This window comes from Carlito syrichta, unplaced genomic scaffold, assembly GCF_000164805.1.
Source record: "Carlito syrichta isolate Samal-C Ts95f unplaced genomic scaffold, Tarsius_syrichta-2.0.1 Scaffold314290, whole genome shotgun sequence".
Taxonomy (NCBI): Eukaryota; Metazoa; Chordata; class Mammalia; order Primates; family Tarsiidae; genus Carlito; species Carlito syrichta.
In genome coordinates, this window is record NW_007258386.1 from 27465 (window position 1) to 41534 (window position 14070).

Below are 14070 nucleotides of genomic sequence, written 5' to 3' on the forward strand. Positions count from 1 at the left end.
GTTTGTCTCATCTTTCCCTTTGTAAGAATCTGCCTTTGATGTGCACTTAAAAAGCCTTCATCACTCAATAAGATGTAAACAGTCACCGATGGTCTTTCTCTACTACTTGAAGTTTTTTATTTTACTTAAATCTTTATATGGCATTTGTTTAGTTATGTGACATGTGAGGGAAAGCTTGGACTTCTCCATACTTTTCTGCTTTAAAACACTCTTATATGCTGAATTCTTATATATTCTTGGTTCTGTTTATAGATTTCCTGTTCTCTTCCACCATCTATCTGTCTTCCTTTGTCAGGTCACCAAGTTTTAAAATATTGTATGTGTTATATATTTCCTTATCTATAAGACTAATTTTTGTTAACAACTTTTTCAAGTTTTACACACGGCTATTCTCACAAGACTGTTCCTCAGATGAACTTACAATCTTTTTGTTCTGCTTAAATGTTAGAATTTTTGTGAGCTCATAAAATTTAGGGATTGATTGGATAGAACCAATATCTTTATGAAGCTACTTTCCTGTCTGAGGACAGGATACCTCCTCATTTTTTCAAAAATTTTTTTTAAGGTTTCTTAGTAAAGTTCTGTGGTTTTCTTCATGTAGATGTGACATATTATCTTGTTAAATGCATCCTTGGAATTTGTCATTGTTATTGCTATTATTGAAGGCCCATTATTCCCTCCAGTTGATTTGTTTCCACCGATTATGGTTGGTATAGAGAAAAACAATTGAGTGATGTATTTTGTTAATTCATTTTTACTTTCTGATGGTATTTCAGCTCATTTTTGAGGTTATCATACACACATAATTTTACTGTCTTCTTTCTAGTAGTTGTACCCTCCTTTATTTTCTTATGATTGTTAGTACTTCCAGAACAATGTTAGTAATCATGAGACTTTCCATCTATGATTTGTTTCTGGTGTCTGAGGCATCAGCATTGAGCAGAGTGCTGGTTGTTGTGCTGGTTTGAGATAGTCTATTCTGCATTTGTGGGACGCAGTGGTTATGGGGTACCACAGTTCTCTCAGCAGCGCTCATCCCATGGGAGCAGAAGGGTTTGTACAGTCACTCACTTTGTATTCCTGTGAATTAACAGATTATAAAAACTGTAGAAAACCTGAACAATAAGAGAAATATAAAGAACAAAAAACTGCCCAAAGATAGCCGTGTGATTGTACCATTTCCTTTTTTATTTAAAAAGTCAGTGTTGGCAGTAGCGGGATGCTGCCGGGGTTGGGGCAGGGGGGCACATAACATCAATAAGAGTACCTAAATTCAAACCAGGTGAAGTGGGGACCAAAGGGAGGCCCAAATTTTACTTGTACAATGACCACTTATCTACCTAATCCTGAATTGTGCTCTACATCTTTTTTTTGTTGTCGTTGGAGTCTGTCGCCCAGACTGGAGTGCAGTGGCATGCTCACGGCCACCCCAGCATCAACTTGCTGGTCTCCAGCAATTCTTCCATCTCAGCCTTCCAAGTAGCCAGAACTATAGGCACACACTACCACACCCGGCTAATTTTTTATTTATTGTAGAGATGAGATCTCGCCAAATTTACCCGGGTTGGTCTCGAACCCGTGGGCTCAGGCAGTCCACTCGCCTTGGCCTCCCAAAGTGCTGGGATTACAGGCTGAGCCACCGAGCCCAGCCCACATCTTTAAAATAAAATTTTAAAAAGCCAGCATTCCAAATAACTATTAGACTAAACTCATTTAATTGATGAAAATTTTGTTAAAACAGTGTTTTCAACCTTTCTCAACCTGTGCCCCATAGCAATAACAAATAACTAAATGCTGTTTCTAGCTGGGCACAGTGGCTCATGTCCGTATTCCCAGCACTTTGGGAGGCAGAGGCAAGAGGATTGCCTGAGCCAGCGCTTCGAGACCAGCCTGGGCAACTTAGCGAGACCTCATCTCTAATCTCTGCAATATATCACAAAAATTAGCCAGGTGAGGTGGCGCACGCCTGTAGCTTCAGCTACATGGAAGGCTTAGGCAGAACGATCACCTGGGCCCAATAGATTGAGGCTGCGGTGGCTGTGAGCGTGCCACTGCACTCCAGCCTGGGCAACAGTGAAACTTCAACTCAAAAAAAAAAAAAAAAAAGCTGTTTCTGTAATTAGTATCATTAAAACAATTTCTTCTGTTTCTTTTAAAGTAAAAATTACATAATATGGAAGAACTTCAACCTCAATTCCAAGACAAAGAGGACTAAAAGGAGCTCTTTATCCATCTTTTCTACATACTTAGAGTTCCAGTCATTCATTATTCATCTCATTAGCAGACATTTATTGAACTCTTTCTTATATTTTAGATATTCTTCTAGGCACTGTGGACTCAGCAATAAACAAAACAAAATGTGGAATTATAAATACAACTGCTTGAGCAGGAAGGTATCTATATGGTACACTTACATTAGACTGTGTCTCCAGTGACAGGGAAGAGGGCTGTAGACCCTGCAAAAAGACACCCAGTGGGCCAGGCACAGTGGTTCATGTCTGTAATCCCAACACTTTGGGAGGCTGAAGTGAGAGGACTGCCTGAGCCCATGGGTTGAAGACCAGCCTGGGCAACTTGGCAAGACCTCCTCTCTACAATAAATAAAAATATTAGCCAGGTGTGGTGGTGTGTGCCTATGATTCCAGCTACTTGAAAGGCTGAGGCGGAAGGATCACCTGAGCCCAGCTGACTGAGGCTGCAATGGCCATGAGCGTGCCACTGCACTCCAGCCTGGACAACAGAGTGAGATGCTAACTCAAAAAAACATATAAACAAACAAAAAACACCCAGTGAATGAGTGACTTCATAAGGGATCCAGAGGTTAACACTGGAGTGATGGTTCCATTTGGCAGTGTTTTGAGCACGGCTCTTATTGTTCAGTTTCCATGTGGTTTATTGAATGCCTATCTCAGTTTCCTGAGGTGGTGTGGCCCTGCCTTAGTAATCCAGGCCATGGCTCATCATAAAGACAAAGTGGAGTAACAGGTATGCAAACCAAACCTAAAAGATTTGATGTAGGCTCAGTTCTCAAGCAAGAAATTATTCCCTTTCTGCCTACAGCATTGTAAAAGAGTTGGAAACAGTGTTAGTCAAGGTTAATTGTGAGCTTGCTTATTTCACTTTTGAAAATTTTGCCTAAAAATATGAACAATGGAAGCCTCCGATTAAGGGAGCAGCATGTAAGTTCATTGCAGACCCTCTGGAAGAATAAATGTGTGAAAATCCAAACATCTCTGGATTCATGTCTCTTTGTCACATTTTGATAATTCTCACAATATTTCAAACTTTTAGATTATTATATCTGTTAGGGTGATCAATGGTATTTGATGTTGAATTTAGTTGAAGATACCAGCCTTTGAATAGCTGATATAGAAAATTTTTCATCTGGTAGCCTAAATGAAAACGTATCAGAAATGAACTGATCGGTTGTATGGTAAAAACAATCAATACTGCTAATCTATTGCAAGGATGGCTACAGTGGTGTATAGTCTGAGATAGACAAGAAAATACTAACAGCTACTGATTTCTATAGCAGATGTTTACATCATCAGTACCTCAGCTCCACCACCTCAGTGCAGACTCCTGGATTTCTAACAAAAACATAAGGGGACAGAAACATGTTGCTATACCATAGTGCATAAAATAATTAGGAAAAATGTACAGCACAGCTAGTTTTATTACCTTTTGCTTTATTGCACCTCACAAATATCATAGTTTTTGCAAATTGAAGATTTGTAGCAACTCTGCATCAAGCAAGTCTGTTGACACCATTTTTCCAACAGCGTGTGCTCATTTCATGTCTCTTTGTCACATTTTGGTAATTCTCACAATATTTTAAACTTTTAGATTATTATATCTGTTAGGGTGATCAGTGGTATTTGATATTAATATTGTAATTGTTTTGCGTTGCCATGAGCTATGCCTATATATGATGCTGAACTTAGAAATGTTGTATGTGTTCTGACTTTTCCACCAACTGGCCATGTCCATCCCCCCACCCCCACCCCAAGCTGCCTTATTCCTGAAACACAGCAATACTGAAATTAGGCCAATTAATAACCCTACAGCTGGGCACGGTAGCTAAAGCTTGTAATCCCAGCACGTTGAGAGACCAAGGTGAGAGGATTGCCTGAGCCCATGGGTTCGAGACCAGCCTGGGCAACTTGGGAAGACTTCGTTTCTACAATAAATTTAAAAATTAGCCAGATGTGGTAGCATGTGCCTGTAGTTTTGGCTACTTGGAAGACTGAGGTGGAAGGATTGCCTGAGCCCAGTGGGTTGACGCTGGGGTGGCAGTGAGTGTGCCACTACACTCTAGCCTGGGCAACGGAGTGAGACTCCAACTCAAAAAAAAAAAAAAAAAAAGACAACCCTACAATGACCTGTAAGTGTGTGTTTGAGTGAAAGGAAGAGTCATACATCTTTCACTTTAAATCAGAAGCTAAGGCTGGGCCCAGTGGCTCAAGCCTGTAATCTCAGCACTTTGGGAGGCCAAGGCAAGAGGATTACCTGAACTCGGGTTCGAGACCAGCCTGGACAACTTGGTGAGACCTTGTCTCTGCAATCAGTCAAAAAACTAGCTGGGTGTGGTATTGCGTTCCTGTAGTTCTAGCCACTTGGAAGGCTGAGGCGGATCACCTGAGCCCAGCAGGTCAAGGCTGCAGTGGCTGTGAGCAACGTACCATTGCACTCCAACCTGGATGACAAAAGTGAGACTCCTACTCAAAAAAAAAAAAAAAAAATCAGAAGCTAAAAATTATTAAGTTTAGTGAGGAAGGCATTTCGAAAGCTGAGATAGGTTGAAAGCTAGGCATATTATACCAGTTCACCAAGTTGTGATTGCAAAGAAAAAGTTCTTGAAGGAAATTAAAAGTACTACTCCAGTGAATATATGGATTACAGAAAAACAAAACAGCCTTATTGCTGATATGGTGAAAGTTTTAGTGGTCTGAATAGAAGATTAAACCAATCACAGGATTTCCTTATACCAAACCCTAATCCAGAGCAAGGAAGGCCCTAACTCTCTTCAATTCTGTGAAGGCTGAGAGAGAAGAGGAAGCTGCAGCAGAAAATTTTGAAGCTCATAGAGGTTGGTTGGTTCATGAGGTTTAAGGAAAGAAGCCATCTCCAGAACATAAAAGTACAAGGTGAAGCAGCAAGTTGTCCAGAATAACCAGCTAGCTAAGATCATTGATGAAAGTGGCTACACTAAACACCAGATTTTCAGTACAGACAAAATAGCCTTATATTGGAGATCAGGTTTTGACTTCAAAGCTTCAAAGGACCGGTTGACTCTTTAGGGGCTAATACAAATGGTGACTTTAAGTTGAAGCCATTGCTCATTTACCATTCTGAAAATCCTAGGGCCCTTAAAAATTATGCTAAATCTCCTCTGCCTATGCTCTGTAAATGGAACAACAAAGCCTGAATGACAGCACATCTCTTTACAGCATGGTTTACTGAATATTTTAAGACCACAATTGAGACCTACTGCTCAGAAAAGAAGATTCCTTTTGAAATATCATTCCTCATTGACAGTGTACTTAGTCACCAAAGAGCTCTAATGGAGATATATGAGGAGACAAATGTTGTTTTCATGCCTGCTAATACAACATCCATCCTGCAGCCCATGGATTAAGGAGTAATTTTGACTTTCAGAAATATATTTTGTAAGGCATAACTGCCATAGATAGTGATTCCTCTGTTGGATATTGGCAAAATAAATTAAAAACCTTGGAAAGGATTCACCATTCTAGATGCCATTGAGAATATTTGTGACTCATGGGAGGTTAAAAGACCAACACTGATGGAAATTTGGAAAATGTTGATTCCAACCCTCATGGATGACTTTGAGGGGTTCAAGACTTTCATGGAGGTCTTGATGTGGTGGAAGTAGCAAGAGAACTAGAATTAGAAGTGAAGCTGAAGATGTGACTGAATTGCTGCAATCCCATGATCAAATTTGAATGGATGAGAAGTTGCTTCTTATGAAGGAGCAAAGAAAGTGATTTCCGAATATGAAATCTGTTTCTGGTGAAGGTGCTGTGCACTTTGTTGAAATGACAAACAAAGACTTTAGAATATTCTATAAACTTAGTTGGTAAAGCAGCAGCAGAGTTTGAGGGGATTTCCTTTTTTTTTGGAGACAGGGTCTTGCTCTGTCACTCAGACTGGAGTACAGTGGCACGATGATAGGTCACTGCAGCCTCAAACTCCTGGGCTCAAGCAGTCTTTCCACCTTAGTCATCCAAGTAGCTGGGATAACAGGTGTGCCCAGCTACTTTAAAAACAACTTTTGTAGAGACAGGGTTTTGTTATGTTTGACTCCAGTATCACTACTACACATAAACCTTCTTTGAAAGGAAGAGTCAACTGATGGGGCAGACTTCGTTCTTGTCTTATTTTAAGAAATTGCCACTAGGCATGGTGGCTCACTCCTGTAATCCCAGCACTTTGGGAGGTGGAGGCAAGAGGATTGCCTGAGTCCAAGAGTTCAAGACCAGCCTGGGCAACTTGGCAAGACCTCATCTCTACAATAAATCAAAAAATTAGCCAGGCATGGTAGCACACGCCTGTGGTTCCAGGTACTTGGAACGCTGAGGCAGAAAGATCACTTGAGCCTAGCAGGTCGAGGCTGTGGTAGCTGTGAGTGTGCCACTGTACTCCAACGTAGACAACAGAGACTCCTACTCAAAAAAAAAAACCACAACCACCCCAGCCTTCAGCAACTACCACTCTGGTCAGTCAGCGGCCATGAACATTGAGGGGAGAACCTCTACCAGCAAAAAGATTACAATTTTGCTAGAGGCTCAAATGATTGTTAGCATTATTTAGCAATAAAATATCTTTAAGTTAAGATATTCTTGGAAAAACTCAAGCCATTTTTTCATCTGCTTTCACAACAGTCAACACAATACTTATGTGATCTCAAAATATGTGGGGATTTCTTCTGCAGTGGACTCCAGCTGGGTGTCCTCCAATACAATTCTGACAGTATTTAACTGGAGATAGCATTAGATCCCATGGGATGAGGGCTCAGTCCCCAAGACTGCCACACCTTCAGACACTATTTGTTAGTCTAGGCCTTCAAAACTTCTAACTGACCAGCCTTAAGTTGGGGTTCCCATGACCTTTTCTTAATTTTTCACAGCTGGTTCAATTAATTTTCTGAATCTACTCACAGAACTCAGGGAAACAACATTTACTGGTTTATTATAAAGGATATTACAAAAGATAGGGGTGAAAGGGCAAGGAGCTTTCATGTTCTTCCCAGGTACATCAGCCTCCAGGAACATCCACATGCTTAGCTATCTAGAAGCTCTCTGAACCCTGTTCTCCTGGGCCGTTTATGGAGATTTCATTGGATAGGCATGGTTGACAACCATGTTGAAATGTGATTTTACAAAAAAGGTATGATCTAAACCCAGAAAGGCCTGTCCACATTCTTCTTGGCCTTGCTGTGCAGCATTCTTTCCTCCAGGGTATGGTTCAGGACACCCTCTGGAATGAGGGTCTTTTGACCCATATTCAGAGTACAGTCCTGCCTTGGACAAGTAAAAGGTGGGCAGGAGAAGATCAGAGGGAGATTCTGTTTGCTGTAACAAGAGCTGTGGGAGTTATGAGCCAAGAATTGTGGACAGAAACCTATATATGTACATACACACATATATCACAATATCACAGATATGTACATATTTCCATATGTACATTTTAAAAGACATAATGCTGTTGCACACTTTGACCACACTATAATGTAAACATAAGTTTTATATGCACTAGGAAACCAAGAAATTTGTATAACTTGCTTTATTGTGATATTTGCTTTATTGCAGTGGTCTGGAACCAAACCCGCAATATCTCCAAGGTATGCCTGTATGTAAAAATATATTATGTATTTGTAATTTGTTAGAAGCCTTATAAGGAACTTACCTGAATTTTTTTAAATATCGTTTAAAAATTTCATTGTGGTAAAATACACGTAAGATCTACCATCTTAACCATCTTTAAATGTACAGTTCAGTATTCACATTATACATTCACATTGTTGTGCAACCAGTTTCCATAACTCTTTGCATCTTGTAAGACTGAAATTGTACTCATTAAACAGTAATTCTCTATTCTCCCCTCCCAGCTCCTGACAGCCACCATTCTACTTTCTTTCTCTCTGACTCTGACTACTCTAGCTTCCTCATATAAGTAAAATCATACTATATTTGTTTTTTGGTGACTGGCTTTTGCAAACTTGGCATAATGCCCCCAAGATTCATTCATGTTGTAGCATGTGACAACATGTGACAGAACTTCCTTCCTTTCAAGGCTGAATAGTATTCCATATGATTTGTATACCACATTTGCTTTTCCATGCATCCAGCAATGGACACTTGGGTTTGCTTCCAGGTTTTAGCTATTATGAATAATGCTGCTGTGAACCTGGGTATATAAATTCTCTTCAAGACCTTGCTTCCAATTCTTTTGGGTATATACCCAAGAATGGATTTGCTGGATCATATGGTTATTTTTTTTTTTTTTTTTTTTTTTTTTGAGTCAGTCTCACTCTATAGCCCAGGCTGGAGTGCCACCACACCCACCACACCCTCGACCTCCTGGGCTCAAGTGATCCTTCCACTTCAGCCTTCCAAGTAGCTGGAACTACAAGTGTACACCACCACACCTGGCAAATTTTTTCATTTATTGTAGATGCGAGGTCTCACCAAGTTACCCAGGCTAGTCTCGAACCTGTGGGCTCAGGCAGTCCTCTCACCTCGACCTCCCAAAGTGCTGGGATTATAGGCATGAGCCACTGTGCCCGGCCAGGATGGGTTTCCCTATTTCTGCAAGAAATGCTATTTGGAATTTTATAGGGATTACATTCTACCTTGCTTTGGATAGTAATAGAGATTGGATATCCCTTATCTGAAATGCTTAGGATCAGAAGGATTTGGATTTTTTTGGATTTTGGAATATTTGCATTATATTTACTGACTCAGCATCCCAAATTCAAAATTCAGAATGCACCAGTAAATGTTTCCTTTGAATGTCACATTGGAAATGTTTTGGAATATTTTGGATTTCAGATTTTTAGATTTGGGATGCTCAGCCTGTACTGTCATCTGTAGAATACTAAGTCTTTCAATATATGAACACTGGATCTTTCCATTTATTTGTGTCTCCATTGAATTATTTTAGCAACATTTTGTGGTTTTCAATTTATAAGATTTTGCCTTCCTGGTTAAGTTTATTTCTAAATAATTTATTATTTTTGGTGCTATTATAAATGAAAAAAAAAATTTTTTTTTTTTTTTTTTGAGTGGGAGCCTCACTCTGTCGCCCAGGCTGGAGTGCAGTGGCACGCTCACCACTACTGCACCTCAACTTGCTGGGCTCAGGTGATCCTTCCGCCTCAGCCTTCCAAGTAGCTGAAACCATAGGTACATACCACCATGCCTGGATAGTTTTTTGATTTATTGTAGAGACAAGGTCTTGCCAAGTTGCCCAGGCTGTTCTCGAATCCCTGGACTCGGGCAATCCTCTTGCCTCTGCCTCCCAAAGTCCTGGGATTTTAGGCATGAGCCACTGTGCCTGACTGGAATTGTTTTCTTAATTTCCTTTTCAGAATGTTCATCGTTAGTGTATAGAAATACAAGTGATTGTTGTATGTTGATTTTGTGTGTCCTGCAATTTTGCTGAATTCATTTATTACTTCTAAAAGTTTTGGGGGGAATCTTTAGGGGCTTCTACATTGAAGATCATGTGGTCTGTGGGAAGAGTTAATTTTGCTTCTTCCTTTCTAATTTGGATGACTTTTCTTTCTTTCCTTTTTTTTTTTTTTCCGTTGCTTAATTTCTTTGACTGGGATTTTGACCGCCATATTAACAGAAGAGTTGAAAATGGGCACCTTTGTCTTGTTCCTGGTCTTAGAGGAAAAGTTTTTTAGTCTTTCTCCTTTGAGTTTGATGTTAGCTGATGGCGTTGCATAAGTGGCCTTTATTATGTTGAGGTGGAGTAACTTACACAGCTTTTGAAGAAACTGACACTGTTCTAAAGAGGAGGTGGCATGGTGGTTCACGCCTGTACTCCCAGCTACTTGGAGGTTGAGACAGGAGCATCACTTGAGGTCAGGAGTTTGAGACCAGCCTGGGCAACATGGCAAGACTTCGGTCTCTTAAAAAAACAAAACAAAACTGGATGTGGCGGGCTATGTCTTGTAGTCTCAGCTACTCAGAAGACTGAGACGGGAGGATCACTTGAGCTCAGGAGTTTGAGGCTGCTGTAAGCTATGATCATGCCACTGCACTTCAACGTAGACAACAGTGCAAGACTCCTCTTAAAAAAAAAAAAAAAAGAGGTGATGCTCATCTCTCTGAGCCATCCTGTGCTATCCCTGAAACTGTGGTAACACCTGTACCCACTGCTACCATTACTGAGACAGCACCATCCAAGGGTCACAACAGCTAGGTAACCCAGATTGCTGCCACTCTTCAGTTCCCAGACATGATGCTGTCTTGGACAAGAACAAGACCATCATCGTGTGGAAGCTGACCAGGGATGAGACCAGCTATAGCATCCTGCAGCATGCTCTGCAGTGTCACTCCCACTTTGTTAGTGACATGCTATCTCCTCAGATAGCTGGTTTGCCTTCTCAGGCTTCTGAGATGAAATCCTATGCCTCTGACATCCTCATTGCTTGCTTAACTCTGGGGCCTTGGAGAAAAGCTGGACAGATGCAGTTAGGGGGTGGTTTCCCAGGGGAAATCAGGTTCATCTGGAAACTGTAAGGCAGAGAGCACCTGCAAAAGATCTTTGTAGTTGTACTGTCTTCCACCTTGTTTGAGTTAATTACTCAGAATTGCTGAGGAGTGGTCTGTATGGACATTTTTTTGCCAGGTACAACAGCTTGGACTAGGCAAGATTTGAACATATTTTGTCTTCACAGTTCTGTCCTGGATGGTCAGGCAATTGGCAGGTGTAATAGAGTAATTGGTAGGCATAGTAGAGGATCCTGGGATGACAGACAGCATTGTCAGTTAGTCCCCACACAGGAGTGAGGACATGTCCTGCAATTCTGAAGGAATTCTCTGGGGAGAAAAGGAGAAAATTGTCAAAAAAGGCCAATCACCTCATATGTCCACTCTGTTTTCAAATAGATAAAAAGCTTTTTCTACTTGAATCACAAAAGAAGGTTTAAATAAAAATTTTATTTATAATTTCAAAGTGTAGGAGATTGTGTCTTTCTCCAAAAGTAGGGGTAATTATTTGCTTAGTATGCTTGTATATACTAAAAAGATCATCTTTATAAACTACTGTGTATAAATTTTTTTCTTGATACATGTTTTTATTTTTTTAATTTTTTTATTTTTTTGAGTTGGAGTCTCACTCTGTCGCCCAGACTGTAGTGCGTGGCACGCTCCCAGTCACCGCAGCCTCAACCTGCTGGGCTCCAGCGATCCTTCCACCTCAGCCTTCCAAGTAGGCGAAATTACAGGTGTGCGCTGCTACTATGCCCGGCTAATTTTTTATCTATTGTAGAGATGAGGTTTCGCCAGGTTGCCCAGGTGGTTCTCAAAGTCAGGGGCTCAGGCAATCCACTCGTTTCAGCCTCCCAAAGTGCTGGGATTACAGGGTGAGCCACCGAGCTCGGCCTGATACATGTTTTTAAAATGTAGCAATCTCTTAAATCTTAGAGAAAACAAAGTATAGTTATACATAATTGTTACAATAATACTTTTATGATTACCCACATATGTACTGGAGTGCGGTGGCCGTTCCTGGCCACCGCAGCCTCAACCTGCTGGGCTCCGGCGATCCTTCCGCTTCAGCCTTCCAAGTAGCCAGAACTACAGGCGCGCGCTACCACGCCCGGCTCATTTTTTATTTATTGTAGAGATGAGGTCTCGCCAAGTTGCTCAGGTGAGTCTCGAACCCTCAGGCTCAGGCAATCCACTCACCTTAGCCTCCCAAAGGCACAGGATTACAAGCTGAGCCACCGAGGTCTTTATTCATAGGGTTTCTAGTTACTTTCTGGTGTCCTTCCATTTTAACCTGTAGGACTCCCTTAAGCATTTCTTAGAGTGGTAGCAAATTCCCTCAGCTTTAGTTTATCTGAGAATGTCTTAATTTCTCTCACTTTGGAAGAACAGTTTTGCCAGATTCACAATTCTTGATTGACAGTATTTTTTTCTTTTAGTTTTTTATTTTTTAAAATTATTTTATTTAAAGAAATTTGCCAGTGCCTGACATGGTAGCTCATGCCTGTAATTCCAGCACTTTGGCAGGCAGAGGCAAGAGGATTGCCTAAGTCTAAGGGTTCAAGACTAGCCTGGGCAACTTGACAAGACCTCATCTCTACAATAGAAATAATTTTTAAAAAATTAGGTGGGCAAGGTGGTATACCCTTCTAGTTCCAGTTACTGGGAAGATGAGGCGGCATAATCATCTAAGCCCAGCAGGTTGAGGCTGCGGTAGCCATGAGCGTGGGTGACAGAGAGAGACTCCAACTCAAAAAAAAAAGGAAGAAAAGAAATTCTCCAGGTATGGTGGTATGCACCTGTAGTACCAGCTACTCAGGAGGCTGAGATGGGAGGTTCATTTGTGCCCAGGAATTCGAGGCTGCAGTGAGCTATGATCACATCACTGCACTCCAGCTTGGGAGACAAAGTAAGACCCTGGCTTAAATAAATAAAATTTTAATTTTATTTTAGATTTGGGGGTACAAGTGCATGTTTGTTACATGGACATATTGCATAGTGGTAGGGATTGAGCTTCAGTTGACCCATTCCCAGATAATGAACATTATACCCAATAGGTAATTTCTGAATCTTGGCTTGTCTTCCTCCTTCCCCTTTTTTAGTGTCTCCAGTGTCTGTTATTTCCATCTTTGTGGCCATTTAGCTCTTGCATATAAATAAGAACATGGGTGTTGGTTTTCTGTTTCTGAGTTAGTTCACTTAGGATAATACCTCTATCTCCATTCATGTTGCTGCAAAGGACATAATTTTAATTGTTTTTATGGCTGCATAGTATTCCATAGTGTGTAACATATCGCCTTTTCTTTATCCAGTCCATCGCTGGTGGGTACTTAAGTTGGTTCCATGATTTTGCTATTGTGAATAATGCTGCTGTGGACATATCTTTCTATATAATGATTTCTTTTTCTTTGGGTATATCTCTAGTAGTGGGATTGCTGGGTCAAATGGTAACTCTATTTTGTTCTTTGAGAGATCTCCATACTGTTTTCCATAGAGGTTGAACTAGTTTACAATCTCATCAACGCTGTATGAGCATTCCTTTTTCTCCATACCAACATCTGTTGTTGACTTTTTTTTTTTATAATGGCCATTCTGACTGGTGTAAGATGATATGTCACTGTAGTTTTACTTTGCATTTATCTGATGATTAGTGGTGTTGAGCATTTTTTCTCTGTTTGTTGGCTGCTTGTGTGTCTTTTGAGAAGTATCTATTCATGTTCTTTGCCTATTTTTTGATGTTTTTTTTTCACGTAAAATTGTTTGACTTCCATGTAGATTCTAGATAATTTGCAAATATTTTATCCCATTCTGTAGGTTTTCTGTTCACTCTGTTGCTTCTTTCTTTTGCTGTGCAGAACCTTTTTACTTTAATTAAGTCTCATTTGTCTACCATTGTTTGTTTTTTTGCTTTTTAAGTCAGGGTCCCACTCTGTGCCCAGGCTAAAGTGCAGTAGCAGCCTCAACCTGTCAGGTGGAATTACAGACGCATGCCACCACACCTGGCTAATCTTTTTTTATAGTTATTGTAGAGAAGCGGTCTTGCCAAGTTGCCCAGGCTGGTTTTGAACTCCTGTGCTCAGACAATCCTCTCGCCTCAGCCTCCCAAAGGGCTGGGATTACAGGCATGAGTCACCGCACCCAGCCTCTATTTTGTTTTTGTTGTGATTGCTTTTGGGGTCTTCATCATACCCACGGTGGTATCCAAAAGAGTTTAGGTTTGCTTCCAGGATTTTTATAGGTTCAGTTCTTACATTTAAGTCTTTAATCCATGTTGAGTTAATATTTTTATATGGTCAGAGTTAGGGGTCCAGTTTCATTTTTCTGC

The 14070-nt window shown here is 40.6% G+C and overlaps 1 protein-coding gene across 2 annotated transcripts in view; it reads left to right on the forward strand.

Moving 5' to 3' along the window:
- The window catches only part of PTPN23 (protein tyrosine phosphatase, non-receptor type 23), a 42870-nt gene that overhangs the window by 11016 nt on the left and 17784 nt on the right, over positions 1-14070 (forward strand). The gene's annotated exons all lie outside the window — the stretch shown is intronic.